The sequence below is a fragment of the Rissa tridactyla genome, chromosome 3 (assembly GCF_028500815.1).
Source record: "Rissa tridactyla isolate bRisTri1 chromosome 3, bRisTri1.patW.cur.20221130, whole genome shotgun sequence".
NCBI classification, from domain to species: domain Eukaryota; kingdom Metazoa; phylum Chordata; class Aves; order Charadriiformes; family Laridae; genus Rissa; species Rissa tridactyla.
The window spans coordinates 98,014,276-98,021,619 of record NC_071468.1 but is presented as its reverse complement, the minus strand read 5'-3'; positions in this window follow the sequence as shown (position 1 = coordinate 98,021,619).

Here is a 7,344-nt window from a genome sequence, read left to right as displayed (position 1 = left end):
CTGAAATTGACGCTGAGCATTTGATTTGAGTGGTACAACAAGAAAAATGACAATGCAGAGATGTTACTGGCATCCAAAACTGGCTTGGCATAACGAAGGCTACCTGTAGGCTCCAAGAAATGGCCTGTGTGGACTCTAGATTTTAAAATACATTAACCCCTTTTCTTTCTAAATAAGAAAGAAATAAACTACACAATGTAGAGATCAGTTCATACTGCAAGTGACTTTGGCTGGGCCCTGATCCAAGTGACAAGTTACACTTTCATTCCTGGAGTCAAGCACAGAGGCAAAGGGATGAAAGCAGCTGCAAGGCAACACCCACGGGATGCAGCGGGAAGCTTTGGTTCTTCTCAGATCCAGCAGAATTCAGCTGAAGCAGCAGCTGGGCAGATGGATAACTGCTATCTGTAGGATGCCATTGTAGTTCCTGCCTTTATTGGCTCTTCGTTGAGTTAGTATAGATCACACGCCAGTCCTATAGCACACAGTGACTCTTCCAGGGCTTAGAGTCAAACCTTTTTTAAAATGAAAGATTAATTTGTTGTTTACACTTACAGGAACTTCAGAGAAGCCAGGTAACCATTGTTCTCTATGTGGCTTCTGTAACCAGTATTTGATGCTTCCGGTCAATGACATCCTTTGACACTGTTGGTGAAGTGTACTTCAAGGTCAAAACCATGGTCTGATTGGGGGAGGTCCATCAACATACTAAACTTCCCAAAGCCATCTCCAAAATAATGTCCATGTAGAAACAGTCTCTAGATGCATCCTTCCCACCCACTTCTTTGTTAGTTGGTTGCACACAGGTGTTCAGCTGGATGAAGGATGAACCCTTTTGCCTGAAGAAGCTGTATGATCTGTCTTCATTTCCTTTTGCTTTCCCATCAGCTTTTCCTTCTTATTCTGCTAGTTTTATTGATGTGTGCTCTTCTGCATGAATATTCTCTTTCCCCTTCCAATCATCAGCACACTTACTGTGCTTACAGACTTACAGTGCAAGCATTTCTGTAAGCATATACCCTTAAGAGTACTCCCCTAAGTTTTCAATGAAAATGTTACGAAAAGGAAATTTTAGTGACTATGATCTGAAGTTACTTTTCAAAACTAAAATAAGTTTTAAACTGATGTTTTCACAGAGTTTCTTGCAAATAGCGTTTTGCCAGTGTCTAGTTACTCATTGTTTAGTATCTTGGTAAGTGATCTGGATAATGGGATCAAGTGTACCCTGAGGAAGTTTGCTCATGATACCAAACTGAGTGGAGAAGTGGACACTTCGGAAGGGAGAGACACCCTGCAGGAAGGTCTGGATAGGCTGGAAGAGTGGGCTAACAAGAACCTCATGAAGTTCAACAAGGACAAGCATAAGGTCTTGCACCTGGGAAAATATAATCCAGAAGTGCAGCATAGACTGGGATCTACACGGCTGGGGAAGACTGTGGAAAAGGACCTGGGGGACCTGGTGGACAACAAACTCAATATGAGCAAATGGTGTGCTACGGTGGCAAGGAAAGCCAACAGGTTGCTGGGTCGCATCAACAAGGGCTTCACCAGCAGAGATAAAGAAGTCATTATCCCACTCTGCTCAGCGCTTGTCAGGCCACACCTGGAATATTGTGTTCAGTTTTGGTCCCAGCTATACAAAAAAGGTGTGGACAGGCTGGAGAGGGTCCAGAGAAGGGCCACAAAGATGATCAAAGGACTGGGAAGGCTGCCATATGAGGAAAGGCTGAGAGAACTACGTTTGTTCAGCCTTGAGAAAGGCTTAGGGAAGACCTTATCACCATGTTCCAGTATTTAAAGGGTGGCTACAAAGAAGATGGAGACTCCCTTTTTACAAGGAGTCACGTGGAAAAGACGAGGGGTAATGGCTACTTTTTTACTCCTGGTAAGATTCCGATTGCACATGAGAGGAAAATTTTTCAAAATGGGAACAATCAGCCATTGGAATAATCTCCCCAGGGATGTGGTGGATTCCCCAACGTTGGACAGATAAGATTTGGCTGGACAGGGCATTGGGCCATCTTCTCTAGACTGTACTTTTGCCAAGAAAGTTTGTACCAGATGATCCTTGAGGTCCCTTCCAACCCAGTATCCTATGATTCTATTGAAGTCTTCACTGAATGGCAAAGTATCCCCAAAAGAGAACTGAAAGTTAGTTTCAACTTTTTACTTTATGAATGCATATGCTGCTAAGGCAACCTACAGAGCCCCAGGATTAGTTCATCCTCACTGTCAAGCGAGGTCAACAGGTCAGCAGTGATGGAGCAATATGCAGAATACCTATAATAAAGAGACCACCTTACTGTCCTTTGTTTAAAACTCTTTTGTTAATATGTTCCTGTGTGTTGCAAAGCTACCATGTTTCCAAGCAACATTGTGAGCATCCCAAAGGAAAAACAAATTTCAATCAGTGTATATCTTCAAAGTCAAAGTGATTTGCCCTTTTCTTTAACTTTACCTGTCAATGACAGACGCCCCCATATCACTACAGCAATAATAATAGCCCAAATAAAGCAAGATGCTTCATGGGCCTTGCTGTAATTTAGTGATTTATCTTGCATTACATGGGAGCTTAAAGTTGGACCCTGTTGTGAATCTCCATGATTTAGCGTCTAATACAAAGAAGCTTAGCATGTAATTCTGTTGTAAATTTATATTGATTTGCTGTACAATATACAGAACCTTATGGTGTAGCTTCATTGTGACTCTTTTCTTACTTCCAGTATCATGCAGCTGTAACCGTAACTTCCATGTGAAACACTCTGATTTACTAGGGGGCACAGAAGATTTCACTGTGCAGCTCTGTTGTTACTGTCTAATCATGCGCTCACTGAGTCCTGCTGGAGAATAGGCTGGACTTTAACTGATAGCATTGATGCTGCCATGTGGCAAAGAATATCTGCAACCAATGAAATATCTAAATATAAAAACCAGCCTCCAGAGCACAGAATCTGAAATAAAACACATTTGCTGCTAAGCCAATCACTAATAAAATGTCATACAGAAAAGATCATTTTCTCCAAGATATCTAATGGCCAGGCGTAGACAGTATACCACGTGTGCCTCATATCTCCCAGTTTTCAAAACCCTCAGACATTTCTACCTTTTCCACAAAAATCCTAGTATTACTGATGCTACACATGATTATTCCCCCTCCAAAAACTCCATGATTTTTAGCTAATGCACTGTGTTTCAGCTGGGGTCGTCTTGGGCCGGGGCCACAGGTCTTCAAATAACTGTTTGTGGTGGGTTGACTGTGGCCAGCAGCTAAGCACCCACCCAGTCGCTCACTCACCCACACTTCTGTCAGTATGGGGGAGAGAACTGGAAGAGCAAACATGGAGAAAAACCCATGAGTCAAGATAAAGACAATTCCGCAAGCGAAGGAAAGAGCTAAAAAAAAAACCCCAAGTGATGTAAAAGCAATCACTCACCACCTTCCGCAAACAGATCAATGCACAGCCAGTCTCCAAGAAATGGATACTTTGGAAAGACTACCTCCCAGATTTATTGCTGAGTACAACATCATATTGTACACGATATCCCTTTGGTCAGTTGGGGCAGCTGTCCCAACTCTGTCCCCTCCCAACTTCTCGTCCACTCCAGCCTACTCTCTGGCAAGGCAGTATGAGAAACGGAGAAAACCTTGATGCTGTGTAAGCACTGTTCAGCAGTAGCTAAGACATCGGTGTGTTACTAACACTATTTTAGCTACAAATCCAAAACACAACACCATATGACCTGCTATGAAGAAAATTAAGTCCGTCCCAGCCAGACCCGGTACTCTGTTGAAGGATGCCAAAGAAAGCAGGTTTCAGTAAAGTTGTCCTTAGCCTTAACTTTAAAGCCACTGCAACAGAACTTAAACAATACAACATAGAAAAGAATATAAAATTTAGCTGCCCTCTGAAGATACCTCTTGCCACTGAGCAGCCAGGGTTCCTATGGGAACTAAGATCCTAACTGAGGTGTACAAGTGCCTAAAATTTGGTGGGGTGAGCCTGTGCCCAATAGCTTTGAATTCAACTTAATATTCCACAGAAAGACCACGTAGGGTGCCTATGGAAGAGGCACAAAACAATTTCATGTATTAACTGCAATTCTGTAGGGGGTGACAGGTTCCATCTCAGGTATACTGTATACATCTCAGGCTACAGGTATAGTGTAGCCTTATAAGCCAAACAAAGCAAAAAAAAATAGACTGGAAAAACTAAGGACATAACATTTACCAGGAAGGAATGTCATATCTACTGTGAGATAGCAGAAAGCACTATTTGAGGATGTCGTTATGATGAGAGCTTAGTGTCAGAAAAGAAATCAAAAAACACTCTTAATTTACAGATTAAATGGAACAATTGTTGTTGTATACCTTCAATCAAAGAAAGTTGCTCTGTAGTTGCAAACTCATCCAAGTGGTTTCTCACCTTCAACCAATCATTCTTCATCTAGGAGCTGGTCTTCTGCCCACTGCCTTTCTCAGTTTTTCTCAGGTGTTGAATTAGAGCTTGCACAAAGCACTCTCACCTGCTCAGCCCTCTTCACATCTTTCTCCCCCTGCTCAAGCCTAACATACATGGTTAGTGGAATTGCTTGTAAGTAGTTCCTCTCCTCTTTGCTTCCTTTACTGCCATACCCTGGGAACACATTTTTCTGTTTTCCACAGACATTATATTAAAATACTCTAAAACAGCAGAGTTTCAGAGTAGTTAAATTAATGCTCCGCAACAGCCTTGCAGGATCAATTTTTATTTCGAGCATTTGAAGAATTTTGAACGTAGTTGAGGTCTTTAGTTTAAAAAAATCGTGAAGATTTTGCAAATGAAGTGTTGGAGGAAAGGGATTGTTAAGACTTGAATACTGCAACTCTGTGAAGAAATTAAAGATGTGGAAAATGTGAGTTGTGGAAGAAGACTTGCAGAGCAAAGCCGTGTACATATACGAAGCCACAACCACTTTAAAATGTCTGTCCCATGTACCGACTAATATCTAGAATGTGTAGGTAAATTCCAGTAATTTAAATTCTGCTTAGAGTTAGGTGTCTGCTCAGAAATTGAAAGGTGGTTGGAATAAGTGTGTCTAGGGTGCATTTATTCAATATGTATTCATGATTTTCCTCCAGCAGACAGGAAAAAGTGATTTGGAAAGGTAGGGAATCAGTATAGGTAAAATGGCAGCCCCTAGAAGCCAGCAGACTTCTGAAAGTATTTTAATCAGATGAAAGTATGAAAGAACTTACAGTGACAGTGTATGCTAAGTCACAAATAGTGAAAACTGCCATTTAATGATTTGTACTTTTGTTGTGATGTTGTTAAAGAATACATAAAGATGATATAGAGACACACACACCCATAGACATATACCTTCTACTAAAGATTTACACAGTGTTATCAAGAATTAAAATAATATTTTGGGTCTTACAGTGGATCCTTTACTGAAAAGGCTATGCAAATTCAACAGTTAGCTAAGCTTAACCAAACAAATGACAAAGATATACGTTAGCTTTCAGCTACCATACTACCTTTTTTAAAAAATATTGTAAGTACTTTTATAAAATATATAGGTATATTTTAATGTGGCGTTTTTCAGCACAGCATGAGCGCTTGAGATGCCAGAGGAAAGTTTCACAGTACGCTGCTGCCCTCTGGCTGGAGCCTGAAAGAAGAAAGTCTGAACATTCACTTGTGTGTATGGTGTCAGAGGCTTGACATGCTGGAGAAATATTAGTTAATAAATCAAATTCTCTTTTCATATCTCAGAAAACCTGAAGCCTAGTTAGAAGCGTGGCACCTCCAAATTCAAAATAAGCTACTGTGTGGAGGACTCAGTAGATTTTGTGTTATTTTCTGATACTATGTCACTAAATAGATCAAGACATGATCACAGAATGACAGAATGGCAGGGGTTGTAAGGGACCGCTGGAGATCATCTAGTTCAACCCCCCTGCCAGAGCAGGGTCACCTAGAGCAGGTTGCACAGGAACGTGTCCAGGTGGGTTTTGAATATCTCCAGAGTTGGAGACTCCACCACCTCTATGGGCAGCCTGTGCCAGTGCTCTGCCACCCTCAAAGGAAAGAAGTTTTTCCTCATGTTGAGATGGAACTTCCTGTGTTATAGCTTGTGGCTGTTGTCGCTTCTCCTGTCGTGTAACAGGGGTGTGAGGTAGCTTCATTCTTCATTGCACAACATAAAATTAACCTGAGCAATGACAGCATGGTGTTTCAATACATTTTCACTGTGTTCCTAGTGTTTCATCATGTGCTGTGTCTAACTTAAGCAGTAAGTCAGTTTTTCTGACTGCTTTGCTAGTACCTACATTCTGGTCTACCTTCTTCCCTGAATACACACATTATTAACAGAATTCCCCATTAAAAAATAATGTGATTGAGTTATTATTTTTAATCTCTAAAATAGATAAAATATTTTCCTTTCCTATAAACACAGCTATGAGCACAGTTTAGCAGTCTGTTCCACAATCACACTGCAACATGAGACCCCAGCAAACAAGGAAAATGAGGCAGCTTATTATACCTGTAAATATGATGCATCTAAGCATTTACCATCTTGGTACATCATAAATTACACTTTGGTGTTCCTTATCAATACCCTTTCCACAGACTTCTGCCTGGTACCAGTTTCATTCTCCTTAACACTATGAAGTTTTCCAGGGTGTCTAGTCTAAATCTTCCTTGATACAAGTCTGTTATTCTGTCCTAACTGCTATCGACAGGAAGAAAACTGCATAGCTTCATCTTTTACGTGCCTGAAAACCATTATGAATACCTATACCCTATCTCTCTTTCTAAGCTAAACACAGTCATTCAGTTCTTCCTAGTAAATAGGTCCTACCTAGGCTTATGATCGCTTGGGTTCGTCCCCTCTGGATTTTCTCCAATTAATCTACATGTGTTTAAAGTGTGTCACCTTATTATCAAATTTAATTGATAGAAGAATTATCAATAGATAGAAGAATTTAATTGAGCAAAAGGATCAGTTTCTGGTTCTTACAAACTATGCCCTTGTTTATATTTCCTGATCTGCCTCTTTGAAATTGCTGAGCTGTGAAACAAACACAACCCAGACTCCTCTGTGAACAAACGTGTACCCAGGCAGTTCACATCCTTGTCTCAATGTAGTATCTTGTTCAAGGACGTGGGGTTTTTTCCCAGAACATTTCTCCAATCTGTTAAAACTGTTTTTTCTTTTTATCTTGTCCTCTTACATAAGTGGGGGAAAAAAAGAAACAAGTTTGGTGCTTTTGGAGACGGTAAGCCTGTTCTCTGTTTCATTAGCAAGGTGATTAGGGTAAACAATGCACACTGGACTCTAGGATGGATCCCTGTCAAA